We start from the raw sequence: 14536 nt of genomic DNA, 5'->3' as shown, positions 1-14536 counted from the left end.
CGGTGCCAGCGCTGCGGCGGAGGCCGCCGGCCCGGGGAGGAAGGGAGGGAGGGGGGAGGGAGCACAGGGGAGGAGAGGAGAGGGAGAGGAGAGGGAGAGGAGAGGGAGAGGGAGAGGGAGAGGGAGAGGAGAGGAGAGGAGAGGAGAGGAGAGGAGAGGAGAGGAGAGGAGAGGAGAGGAGAGGAGAGGAGAGGAGAGGAGAGGAGAGGAGAGGAGAGGAGAGGAGAGGAGAGGAGAGGAGAGGAGAGGAGAGGAGAGGAGAGGAGAGGAGAGGAGAGGAGAGGAGAGGAGAGGAGAGGAGAGGAGAGGCGCTGCCTGCTCTACCCGGGTGCGGAGGACGCATCTCACACCCCTCCCGCTCCTCGGCACGCGGGTTCCCCCTGATTTGTTAAGGGTCAGGCATACCCCAAAGCCCCCCAAACGCCCCAAAGTTTTCGGTGAGGTGTCGGTATCGGCACAAAACGCGTGCTCCCTCTTCGAGGGGTCGTTTTTTGCGCGTTTACGCACAGGGGGCACTGAGAGGAAAAAAAAAAAAATCTAAACGCTTTCGTGCCCCCCCCCCAAGACCTCCATGAAAACAAAGCAGAAACAAAGCGGGAGTGGCGGTCCCGTCCCCCTCCGAGGTGTCCCCGTGGGCCGGCACTCCCTGCGCACACTGCCCGAGCGTGGGCACTTCCCGGAGCTGTGAAGAAGGAAAAAAAAAAAAAAAGCAATATTATTGAGACACCGCTGGCGGAACGAGCCCTTACTATTTAAATCTTAGTGTCAGCTCTCATTAACAGCTCAAGTCATCTTTTCCCCCGGGCAGACCTTGTCTGGTCTATCGACTTAATGGAAAACAAAACACATGTTTGTATTCTATTATTACAATCTCCTTGCTTGCCTTGCGGAGAGCAGGGACAGTCTGTGCCTGCATCTTGAAGGGCTTCCCGAGGCGACAACGCTTTTCCTTCGTTCCTCCCTCCTGCCCTCCCAGGAAAAGTTAAGGATGCCGGCGTGCGTCTCCTGCCCTCCCTCATGAATAGGGGCTGCAATGGCAGCCACAAGAAAAGGCTTTCACTGAAGCCGCGGAGGCTAAAAAGAGTCCAAGAAAAATAGTTACTGGTATGTTCAGCCAAACTTAGCAAAGCACAATAGTCTCTGCGGGAAACTTTGGGGGTTATTTGTGCATCAGGTGAAGTGCTCAGCGGCTCGGATCCAGCTGCCAGGACCATCGCCCAGGGAAGCCGGCCGTGAGGAGACGAGCACGCTAGGCAATAACAAGCGACAGACTGAGAGCTTCGAGCCAACCCAAAACAAACAAACAAGCTCCCCCGACTCTCCCACCGGGAAGGTGGCTTTGATAAGGAAGCAGGGAAAGTTTTGAAGAGCTGCAGACGCTTTTGTAAATGTATTTTAACTCGTCTGTGCAGAACAAGCTGCTTTTTTCTTTTTTTTTTTTTTTTTTTTTTCTTCCCCTGAGACAATGGAAGGGGGAGGGCGAGAGCTTGATAAAAGCAAGGAATACATTTCTCACTCAGCGAAAGCAGAAGAGGTCCGTAGGAGTGGCGACCTGACCTGAATAAGGGAGAGGATTGTGGTGAACAAAAAAGCAATTATTCGTTTCACCCCATCCTCAGTGCCTCCGCTGGGGTACTGGTCTGTGCGCCGTTCCAGGCACAGGACACTTGAACCTGACAAGAGTAACAGATCGAAACGACCTGTTTTAATGTTCACCTCTGTGCTCTACTGACTAAGATCTTTTTAAGCCATCTCCAGCTGACCATTCCGCCCCTCCCCGCCCCGTTTCGGGACGCGCAGATCTCAGCAGAGAAGGTGCGAACGTGGAATTGCCCAGAGGCAGCACCGCGCCCGGGCGCTCTCTGCGCGGCTGCGGAGCCGGGTTGCTTAATCCCAGCGAAGGGAGCAGGACCCCGGTCCTGGGTCTCTCTGTGTCCCGCCGGGGATCCCTTTCCTGCCAGGGGGACCCCGGCGCCTCGGGCACGGAGAGTAGGGCCCACAACTTTCCCGCTTTTCAAGCGGCGTTTGCTCTCAAGTGCTCGGCTGTAAATAAACGCTATGGCAGTAACAACAGAGCCGTCCTGCAGTCAGAGCGGAGGCTGCCTCTGCACCTTTCCTCTGCAACACACGCCGTCAGCGTTTTAATTCCAGCTCCAAAGGGAACCTGCAATTATGAGCCCCCCTCGTCCCCTCCCGCTCCCATTCTCTTGTTTGAAACATTCACTGAGGAAGGTTATTTGGATTGCGAGTAAAATCAAACAGGGAGGGGAGGAAGAAAAAAACCCCACAAACCCATCAACCCAGCAAACCCTTCTATTTGCTATTTACAAAACTCATTGTCATGCTTCGCTCAGGCTGTCTGCCTAGCTTGGGGAAATAAATGTGACTGAACCAGAGACAAAGCCGATGCAGCTGTATTTGAATTTCTCAAACACTGTCAAACGTGCTCTCGTCTCATAATTCTCGGGGTTGTTGTTATTATTATGATCATCATACCTAATGTGAATATACTCGAAAGAGAGGTGCTTGGCGGTGGAGAGACCTCGTTCCGTTCGGGAATGCACAGAGATTCCTTTAGCAAAAAGCCAAAGGCTCCTTTCCCCCCTGCTTGGAAGCCTTGGCAGATACACTATGGAAAACTTGAGACCTGTAATTTCCCTCTTTTTTGTTGTTGTTGTTGTTTTCTTCTGGTTTTTTTGGACGTTCCTTGTGTTTCCCCAGTTCCCTCAGAAGTGGGTAGGTTTCGCTGCCTAATTCCCCAGATGATTACCCGCTTCGGCAGCCTAGCGCTGCAGCCGCGGAGGGGGGAACGGGACCCCTGGTCTCTCGGAAGGGGAAAGGTGGCCGCTGGATGTCACATCCCAGCCGTCATGTCAGCTTCCCCGGAGGGTCGTTAGGAGCCTGCCAGCACGTTGGATTTCACCAGGGCTATTACGGAGCAGATGATTGCCCTCTGCTCCTTTGGAGAGGAGAAGGCTAAACCACACCGGGGCCACGACAGGAGGTGTCCCTCGGGGAATACCTCGGTGCGTTCCCATGTATCTCGGCTTCGCTGCCCGGCCTTGGCAGGACGGGCAAATCCTGCCGGCCCCCTCCCCAGGCCCGCCGCCCTCGCAGGCCGGCCCGAGCCGGGGAGCGCTGAGGAGCCGCCGGGGGAACCCGCCTGCCCCGGCAGCGGCCCGGTGGCCTCGGCGAGCCGTCTCCGCCTCCGCCGGGCCCCGCCGCCGCCGCGGGGAGCGGCCCTCGACGTGGCGGGCGCGGCCGGGAGGGAGCCCCCGGCTCTTGGGCGGCCGCCCCGGCTCAGCCCTCGCCCCGCTCCTCCTCACGCGCCCCTTGGCTCGTCCTCCAGGACCCACCGCCGCCCCGAGTGCCGCTGCCTTGCCAAGCGGCGCCTGAGCCCTGGGCTTGGGAGAAAAAATGGGGTCCTAAAGGCCGGAGGGACCGCCACGGCACCCCTAGGCGTAAGGTCAAGCCTCGCCAACAACCTGGGGAGCATCTCCCCAGCCCTCCTTTTTTTCGAATCAGCTTCTTCGTTGGCACACTTCTCAGAGAGCCCTCCCGAGTTCTGCTGCGGGGACGAGGTCTAGTAGCACCTCCAGCCAGCGGGACCCTCGCCTCGGGCAGGGCCATCCTCGCTTCAGAGCACGCTTCAGTGCTTTAACGCCCTGGGCGGTTTTCGTTGCACGGTGTCCTTCAGTAAGTGTAAGCAGGGAAATGAAAAGTTATGTGATCAATTATTATTTTTATACCATATTTATGGACGGGTAGAAGTAATAACAGTTATTTACTTTGCCGAAGCGTTTATTTCACACTCACTATATTTCCCTACATTCGGAGAACCGACGTGGGAAAAATAAGCACAAATAAATTAAAGTAACGAAAAGACGTTTTTAGCAAAAGGCGATCCTTCTCCTATCTAATTTTCCCGGGTGCGTTTCTTCCTCCGACATTAATTCAAACCAACGAAAAGTCTCTAGCCCTCAAGTCAAGCAGAAAGCAAAATAATAATCTACTGCCCCCTTCATAAAAAAACCACTTTGTGTGGTTTTTTTTTTTTTTTTTTTTTTTTTTTTTTTCCCTTTCCTTCAAATCGGGGATAAAGAACAATCAAAACGCAAAGCAGCCAGAAGGGCAGGGTCTCTCGAGGGTACGCCCAGGTACCCCTGTTCTCCTCCCTCCCTGCCCGGGTTGCTGGGTATTGTATCATCTCCTCGGCGCACGGCTGCAGGCTGCTTTAACCCGTCCTACCCTGCCTTTGTCCCTTTTGAGTCTTGTTAGCTTTTCTAATTTGTTAGCAGCACTTCGTCTGCCTCCACCCAGCCCCCAGTGCAAGCAGGGGAATGATGCCAGGGCCAGGGAAATACGCGCCGTCCTGGGATTCCACAGTCGTGGTAGTAGCTCTTTCACGTGCACATATCGCGCACATCGCGTACGTCGCATACATCAGGGTCACCTCAGCGAGGGAGACAGGGAAGGGCGGGGGAGAAGAGAATTTTAAAAAGATACAATTCTTCCGTGTGTGTCAAGGATTTCAAACAGAATAGTGCTTGATACCAAGGTAACACTTCCTTATTGCCGGCTCTTGATCTTCTTTGAATTGCTTCATTTCCCATATTCCAGCTATTTATTTCATCGCCAGAGACTGTGTGCAACAGTGCCACAGGTTGGGTGACCCGTGCTAGCAACGGGCAAGAGAAAAAACGACTCCTGGCACAGCCAAGGTCGCCAGGGAACCCTCTACAGCGGGTTGCGTGACGGCTCCGTTAGTCCCGCCCGGCCGGAGCGGCCGGCAGCTCCCCGCGCCGGGGCCGCCGCGCCGGAGCTGCCCGGGCCGGGGCCGGGCCCGGGGTCCCGCTCCGGGCTGAGAGCGGGGCTGGGAGCTCTCTGACCAGCAACCCGCGCTTCTGCAACCATCCCTTCTTCCCTCCTTCCCACCCCCTCCAGTTGCTCCTCAGTTAAAGCGGACACTTCTTATGGACGAAGGTACCTCGCTGCTGGATCTGCCAGGGCAAGAGCAAAAACCCTGGAGAGGACGGGGCAGCCCATCGATCCATACAGATGTCATTTTTGAAAATGTGTTTTTTTGTATTAGCCTATAAACCTTCTGTGAAACATGCAGTCTCCCGTCTGTTGGGGATAGCACTGTGCTGCCGTTTTCCCTAGCTACCTAGCCTTTGTTCAGTGCCCATAAGCAATACATCAGACAGTATTAGCTGGATTCAGAGCTTTCAACATCTTCCTCCCTGTTCTGTGGTTGGAGCTGCCTCCCAGGTAAGGTCCCACCAGCACCAAGAGATATCTGTTGCCAGTGTGTTTCAGGGCCTCAGCCTTGTGCCCTGACCCTGAAGGACAGGGACAAAACTCAACACTTGGCTGGGCCACCACTCCATGCAGCACAACCCTCCCTCCCTGTTGCATCACAGCCTGCTCATGACTTGAGCATCAGGCATCCCCCAGGGAACCTATAGGGCTGATGTTGCACAGGCTGCTTAATTTCTGGCCCTGCCTGCCCTTCAGTCCACCTTTCCAAGGCCCAGCAGAGCCAGCTGATCCGGCTGGAGGGGTCCTCTGTTCTCTCAGGAAATACAGGCCATGAGAGAAATATGGTAGCTGGAGGTATTTTTAGGTTTACAGTCCTGGAAGAAGGAACAGAAAAAATGAGGATGATACTTGTTCTTGAGACCCACAAGAGTTCTGGGGCTACTTTGGCACAGGGTTATTGCTTGAGCAGCTCTACCTCTGAAATAGTACACTTGGCACTTACATAAAGTGCTTCCAATTTGTGAGCCAGTTAATTCTCCTGGCAGCTGTCTGAGATTATAGCCCTATCTTTCAGACAAAGTAAGGCAGACAAGTTAAACCTCTATAAAGTTTATAGCCACAAATCACTTAATTTTTTTTTTTTTTTCTCAAGTGAACTACTTTAGTTGAGTTAGACAGATTACTTTGTATAATAATAAACCATCTGAAAGCTACCGGGAAGTTTCCAACGTATAAAAACTGGCAATCTTATTTAAACTCTGGGAAAGATAATTGTTTGCCCTTGCTGTATGTTTTACATTTTTGAAGTGTATCTTTTAAGGCATAATATACATTTTGAAATCCCATATATGCACCTTTACAATAGTAATGGCTTTCCACAAGCTCTGTGGGAGGTGACATTTCAGCAAGATACTTCCCCTTGACTTTGTTTATTCCAGCAGTTTAAATTCTACCTCTGGTGATAGCTGTTAACTTGGCAATGTGAAAAGTGCTACATGATGTGTACTGTGCTCAGTCAGCTCATCAGAAGCTTACCAATTATGACTGTGGAGCCCATTCTTCCTGCCACAGCATGCCACCCACCATGCATACCCGGGACAGCTGATCTTCACATGTGCATAAAATCTGAAAGTATGCACACATTTACACAGAGCCTGTGCAAAGCAGGCACAGTAAGCCTGGTGTTTCTTAGAAGCCTTTTTCTTTCCTGCAATAGCTCACACACAGGCAGTTGTAGATCATTTCTTACTCCCTGCCTGTCTTGGAAATGTCAAAGAGGAGCTTTTGAACTCCACCCTGGAAGTGGATGAGCTTTATACCTGTCAGACAATCAAGATGTCTGTATTTTGGGCAGAGGATCAAATTGTCAGGGTGGCTGTGAAATAGGAGGTTGCAGCTATTAGGATTATCCATCTCACCTATGGCTTGGTTGCCATCCACATCTTTGAGGCGCTTGGGAAAAGAGGTAGCTGGAAGTAGATTGTGGACTCAATTGAATAATTGAAATATGCTGGAATGGCCTGTGAGTTGCGCACCTCTGCATTATGAAATAAAGAACTTGGTTACAAAAGCTTTTGCAAGCCTGTTTCCTCAGGATGAAATCTGATCTCTGTTTAAGGTCTCCTACAGACATCAGCAAGGCAAGATTTAATTCTAGACAGATGCTATTTGTCAAGCATGTGGGGAGTGTTTGAGCTTCAAAAATAGTGCTACCTTTGAGCATTCATTTTTGTCTGGAATATCCAACTGAACGTATAGAATCCAGATTGGGCTTTTTGTTAAACCGTGATTTGCACTTATCCAGAGATATTGTTTTTCTTTATTTTGAAGCAACTATTTACGAAGCAATTTACTGCCAGACTCTGTCACCTTTGACTGTAGTTTCTTTTGCATCAGCTAAAATAGAAGTAACTCTGTTCAAGTAAGCAGAGTAACACTAGTGAAAAACCAGAATAAATAATCAGAGAATCAAGCCCTTTGAATAACAAATGACTCCATAAATAGTCCCATTGATTTCAGTGGCATTTTATGGCATAAGTAGCTACATTAATGGAAACAGCATATAAGACCCTTAGTGCTTGGACAGAGAAAAAAAAAAGAACTTATAATTATTTAAAAAAATTTATTCCATGGTGCATTAGTCAATTGACATGTTACTAGCTTATTGTATGACTTACCAAAGACAGAATCAAGTGAGTGGATGACAGGGATGACTCCTTTGGTAGCTGCTGTGACAATTCAACACATCCGCGACATAAAAGCTGTGTCCCTTATTTAAAAAAACAGAAAGCAAATAAAGCCATGCCAGTGAAAAGGTTTCCATCACCCTTAAACAAATGCTTCTTTAAGCAAGAAAGAACAATGTTTTAGTAAATGGAGTTGCCCCTTTTTGGGAGGTTTATGGACAGTATCAAAATATGAGAATGCCATAACGTGGTCTCCCCTGGCTCTATCGCTCTGTATGACTTGGAAAAAATTCTTTTGGTTGCTTTTCCTTGAAATCTAGCAAAGAACTAAGTGAAGTCCAAACATGCTTTCTTAATTATGTTTCTTTGGTTAAACACATTTTTAAAAAATAGAGAAGTCTTCTCTGCAAATGTTTTGCACCATCTTTAAACCTGAATATGAGAACTGGGTCCAGATCCAGAGAGCAGTGAAACACCTACCCAGCTTTAAGTCTTCTGGAGCCAACAAAACTGTTGCTGGGATCTAATTGCTTTGTTTTGCACCCATTTCTGAAAGTGACTTTGGGTGATTTGACTCCACTTAAGGAGTTGGAATGTGATGCACAAGAGCAGAGGAAGAAGCTGTGATGATCAGGGAGCATCACAGCCTGACTAGCAGTGGCATCAGGTCCCCACACCTTCCTGCCAGTACTGGATTTGCTGTCAGCATTCTCAGGGGTGCAGGTGGTATATTTCAAGTATTCAATAAAGAACAGTGCACCCACGTACACGGTACTGCTGAAAACTTTTGTAATTACAGTAATTCTGATGAAACCACATCATCTCGGTCCTTGCCTTCCTCTCATTGCTTTTCTTTGTATTCTCTCCTCGTCATATCACATAGTAACTGAAAAAAAATGCTTTGTCCAAAACACAAACTCCCTGTTCTGAATGCCGCTCTGCTATCAGCAGGAACAGTATTTCAAATAAGCTGCTGGGCATTTGCCTCTATGAATAGCTGCTTCTTTGCTCATGCTAGACTGTAAAAAGCCTATATGTATCTTTTGAGTGCACATTTTTCATTAAGAACTTCCAGAGTACAAAAGGAAGGAGTCACAAAATGTAAAAAAAAAGAAATCTTTTGCTTTATCACAAACAGTTCTCTGCTGTGTCTCCTCAGTTATGACCAAGCTGTAGCTATTTTCTGTAGAGTGTGGAGCATTCTTATTCCCGGGAAGTTTTTAAGGGAAGTACTTTGAATATGGTTGTACAGTGCTGATTTTTCAATACTATCTGAAATTAGTCTGCCATTTCTTCTCTTTCTGTATAACTGAAGTGACACAGAATGGACAAAATGCTTCCTCTCTACCAGGTAAGGACAAGGCTGTGTACCACCTGTACTATGCTGTTCATGCTGTTATTCCATGGCTGAAGGGGAGGAGGGTCTGCCTAGACCACCAGTTTTGGGGAAAGGGACTGTTCAGTACTCACAATATATGTTTCAACAGTGCTTTGAGGACGTTAGGAGGAGGCTGGTCCCCTACAGTCGATTTTCATAACCTTTTGGATTAGGAATAATGTCTTGCTGGTGTAGGCTCCTTCTGAATTATTGATACCCTCAAAACAGAGAGGTCAAAGGGAAGTTAATGAGATATTTGTGAACCAATGCAGCAGTCAAAGATTCCCAAGAATGGGTTTCTCACAACCTCACCACAAGCCTGAGGGATGCTTGGTGCTGGCTGCAATTCTGGTCCCCAGTCTCATAAAGACCAGCTCCCTGCTCTTTGCAAAGTGTGACTCTAATGTTAAAAAAAACCGGAATTTTCTAGTTTACTAATAAAAACATTTCCCAAACTCCCAGAAAACATAAATGAAGATTCAAATTATGCTGTTTTCTGAAAATCACTTGTTTCTAAGCAATCTCATGACATTTAGGCGAGAGAGGGATGATGCTTGATTTATCATTTTTTGGTGTTTGGATAAATTTTTTCACACTTATCCAAAATTTGAAAAAAATTAAGTTTTGAAATGGATCTCTCAAAATATTTTCTTGACTGAGTGATTGTGTTATGTCTCACTATATTAAAAAAAGCCAACAATGTGTAGTATGAACTTCTGGGGGCTTTTAAGGGGTCTTATTTCTAAAAGTATGGTGTTTTTTTTCTTTTTTTTTTTTTTTAATTTTCTGGCCTGAAACAAACCCCTTTCCCTTTCCCTTTCCCTTTCCCTTTCCCTTTCCCTTTCCCTTTCCCTTTCCCTTTCCCTTTCCCTTTCCCTTTCCCTTTCCCTTTCCCTTTCCCTTTCCCTTTCCCTTTCCCTTTCCCTTTCCCTTTCCCTTTCCCTTTCCCTTTCCCTTTCCCTTTCCCTTTCCCTTCTTTTTTCCCTTTTTAATTTTTTCCTTTTTTATTTTTTCCTTTTTTTCTTTTTGCTTTTTCCTTTTTTATTTTCCTTTTTCCTTTTTCTTTCAAACCAGTCAACCAACCAACTAGCCAAACCAATTTTTTTTTAGTTCTGCTCTGAGATAAATTTACTACCCAAGATAGTACAAGTCAGGACCCCAGCAGTCCAATGTTCTCTAATTACTCAGAAACCTACCTCTGCAATATCAGTGCAACTTGATCTCACTGCATCAGTAACATAGCATCCGGTTTTACAAGCTTGACAGTGGTGGCATGAGAAGGAGTGAAAATTGACAGCAAGTTGACAGAATACTACTGGGACTACCCCTGGCGTCCATCACACAGTCATCTTATCCCTATGCCACAAAAAACTAACAAATTTGTCACCAGAATAGCTGTTACAGGGAATTGATTTAACAGTAGTGTTTTTTTAGGTGTTTTCTGTGAATGAGGTTTTCCTCTTCAGCCCCTGGAATTATCTTTATGTATATAGATGGAGGAGACATAAAAGAAGATGTGTGAAAATAAAATCACGTGGGGAGTGGAAAATATTTGTTTCCTCCCTGTGCATGCATTGTGCTGAGTGCAGCAGGGTGCTGAGATGGACTCCTCAGATGCTATCACACTAACTGCAATATCATGTAGCTGTGTATCTCCTTCAAGCTCCTCTGCAAAATTCTGTAGTGTGATCACTTAGTTGGCTGTGTTCAATCTATACAATCTAAAAAGCGAATACATTTTCTTTTAGATACTGAGCTTAATTTAGTTTCCTGTCGGTGTTCAAAATTCATTGTAATAAGGAGTTATTTTATTGTCATGGTTCCTTGGTGGTATTTTGGTTTTTGTTGTCTTAATAGAAATAATAAAGCAAATTTTTCTAAGAATAGCTGAGCTAATGAAGTGAACTTTGAGTATCTGTATTTGATATTCTTACATCCTTTCCTTTGCCCCATTGCAGCAGCTTTGTCCATTTATGCTGAGCTTTGTGCCCAACTCCATTAGACTTCCCTTTCCAGTCCCCTCAGGTGTCTTTCATGTCTGCAGATATCAGTGGTGCAGAAGACATTATATGCTCTCAGTAGTTCAGAGCTCCTTTTGCACTGACATGCTGGCAGAATACCTGCTGACTGGATAGCAAGAGGTCAATCAAAAAAGATAACTGCTGAGCTGTGACTGATGCTTTATTCCTAGTGGGATGTCAATCTGGCTCTGTGTCCTCTATCCAGCCACCAAATTCAGTGAAACTTGTGAGATTTCTCTTTAAGGCTTTGACCTCATTCTTATCTTTGGCTGAAATTGGCCAACAGTCTTGGAAGTTATGAGGAGTAGGGGAAAGACAATGAATCAGATGGGTCAATAATGCAATATGTATAAGGGCTAATTAAAAAAAAATGTAAATATCCCAAACAAATTGCCTCTCAGAAACAGAATAGATTTTAATGGAAAATTAATGGAACTTGTATTCCTAATTCATATAAGTACTTTGAAGATTCCACTCAGAAAGATTTTTGATAGAGTTGGAGTGAGAGAAAAACACATCTTTTAAAGACATGATAACAAAATATGCTAGTTATGAGTCCATCTTGGCTGAGAAGAGAACATTTGAATCATGGCACTGACACTGAAATGCTTTCTTTATTTTAAATTTACGTCTGGCTCAGAACCTTGCATGCTTGCTGCGTGATTTTGACTATCTGTTAGCGCATTCAAGATGTATCGTAAATAGCAGTATTGAAAACATATGCCACAGGGGAAAGAAATCTGTAATAATACCAGCTGCCATTATATGATAATGAATTGCAGTCACTACTAACCTGGATAAGTGTTTTTCATAGGGAAACAAGTGGCAAATTTACCAAAGAAAAATTTGTGCAAAACTTTCAAGTTTTTAAGCCAGCCCTAGAAGAGATAATCCACTTTGATCAACGGGAAAAATCATCTGGGGCTAATTTTGAAGCTGAATACATCTAGTTTGATTAAACAGTGAGTCAGAGCAACATGGTAACAGTTTTCATATATGTAGAAGGGAAGTCCTTTTAAGGCAGCAGTTTTAGGGCACATATTCATAAGAAACAAGAAATAAATTGCAGGAAAATTTAAACAGTGTTTAAAACACTTCTTAAGACTAGAATCTATTAGACAACAAAGTAACTTGAAAAACATCAGTAAAGTTTTTATTATTTGGGAAATATGAAAAAGTTTGGCTGCATTATCAAATATATGTACTGAGAAGTAATCTAGCTGTGGAGTGAGAAAGCTTAGATGGTCTCATTATTCATTCACAGTTTTAATTTCTGTGATTCTGTGACTGAATCTCATGATGAGGTCGCTTTCCCCTTCTGGAGTTAGCTAGCAGATAAAATAACTATGTATATTATGGCAAATAAACAGTCAGGTTAGTGTTGGCATTGCATGGCCACTGAGTATTTTGCTGTTAGGACAACAGTCTATATTTCTTTCAAATTCTCTATTTAAAGTAGGTTGTATTCCAGCTGGTGACTATTATGTCCTGAAGTGGTGTGATTATCTCCAAGGGAAATCTGCAAGAACACTGCTACTTCAGGAATCTTTTGTCAAGGACAAAGTCCATACGCACACACACACACCTACACACCCACCCACCTTGTATATGTATAGATATCTCCTTTAATGTAGAATTATAATTATAGATCATATTTTAGCATAACTGAAAGTAAATAGTTTCTCTTTGGAAGGATATAGGGTTACTTGCAGGTTGTAGGAACAAGCACAACAAAAATAAAGCTGCAGGTTTCTAAACATGCAATATATTAAATAAATCCACATGACTAAACTCGCTTGATTCAGAGGTGTTTTCAAGATACATAAAGTGAAGAAGAGTGTCAGTTTATAACAGGAAGAACAAGTCTTTTGCATCAGAGTTGTTTAACTCAGTAAGAGTAAGTGAGTAAGCTTATAAAGTCCTAGTGAGGTTTTCAAAGCAAAAATAATGTATTTCCACTGTCAGAGATTTCACTGGAAAATAGGCTCATGTAAACAGGTAGGATGCGAATGTATCTTTTAGCTGGGATTGCAACCTGTAGGTTGCTTGGCATAGTGTAACATTACTAGTTAGAGAAAAGCTGCTTGCTTCATTGATGTCATATGGATTTCTGTCACTGTCTTGGAGGGGACAAAGTCTCACGGGTGGTTTTTAGAAATGTTCTGAAATTCACAGACGAGATTTTTTTCATTGGTTTTGGCTTCTGGTACTTAAGACAATAAAGAGAGCTGGTAAGCTTGATCAAGCACAGACCTCCTTCTGTCTTGCACAGGTTGCCTTACTAACAGGTCAGTACAGAAATAAAAACCTCAGATAGGGCCTCTTGGTCCTGAAGGAGCCAGCCGAGCTGCTATACAGAGATGGTAAAATCTTTTCCTTTCAGGTGCACTAGGCTGCTGCTTTAAGAGCTTTGGGGAGTGCAGGCACGTCCAGGACTTCCTGCATAGTGCCTAGTCCAAGTGGAAAGACCTTTTCCTGAGATAAAGCTCAAGCTGTATTCTGACATACCAATGACATCAGTCATAGCACAGATGTCATGCTGTTAGTATAAATACTGCACAACAACGTTCAGCTAATGTATAGTTTTTTCAGAAATTTATTTACTTGGCATCATTTACAGCATCCCCAAGGTACCATTAACATCCTCGGAAACACAGGATAGCATAGATCTGTTCTGCCAAACTGATCTATGGCAAAACAGAGATTCCCAGGCCTCTGTATTCAATTCAGAGAGCTGTTCCTTATTGAATGGTTTGTTTTTCCAGCACAAATAAGGGTCAATCAACATTTTCAAATAACACACAAATATACCAGTTTTATTAGAATTTGTGTAACATTTTTACAATGGCCCAAGAAAATCAACCCAAGATAATAGCAGGAATAATTGACCAAAGAATAGCAGTTTCTTTAATCAAGGGAACATGATGATTAAATCAAAAGCTTTAGATCTGTGGATATCATCAATGGTCTTTTGTCTATTAATAACAATATGTCATCAGTGAATTTTAAAAACACAGTTGCTAGAGGGTGAAATGTCTACAGCTAGATGGAGAAAGGTCAGAACAGTATTATTTGTAATTAAATCCATTATCTGTACTGTGGACAGTTTTTCAAGTGATTTAGATTAAAATATATTACTGAAGTAGAGCAATACTTACAAAGAAAGATGCTCAAATCCTATAATTTCTTAACATTCAAGTATGCTTTTCTTGGACTCTTTGTTGTTCTAAATAGGATTCAAGTTGTAATATTTTAATTAAAAAAATAAATAAAAGAAACCAAAACAACAAAATGTCGCTAATGAAAAGCTTGGTTTTGCTTTAGTAACATTGGCAGAAATATCCCACAGCACTGAAGCTTGAGAGACACCATTGCTTCCTGTTTCTGTGCTCTGAGCATTCTCTTACACTCTTTTATGCACAGCAAATCTCTTTTGCACAAGACAACATGCAAGCTTGTAGGGAACTTACTAGCCCAGGAAGGGTAGCCAGCATATGAAAGCAAGAGCAAGCATACACTGAGTCTTAGCATGATCGATGACAGTGTGGAGCTTTCAGAACCCAAGATATATCTTTGCACCAAACAACATTGCACAGTGCAGATATACTTTGCATATAATTAGAGCATTAAAAAGTGTAGTAAAAGACAATCCGTACATACAAAGTACACGAGAAGGTATGATTCTTCTG

The sequence above is a fragment of the Strix uralensis genome, chromosome 4, assembly GCF_047716275.1.
Source record: "Strix uralensis isolate ZFMK-TIS-50842 chromosome 4, bStrUra1, whole genome shotgun sequence".
NCBI classification, from domain to species: Eukaryota; Metazoa; Chordata; class Aves; order Strigiformes; family Strigidae; genus Strix; species Strix uralensis.
Note: the sequence above shows the minus strand (reverse complement) of the source record.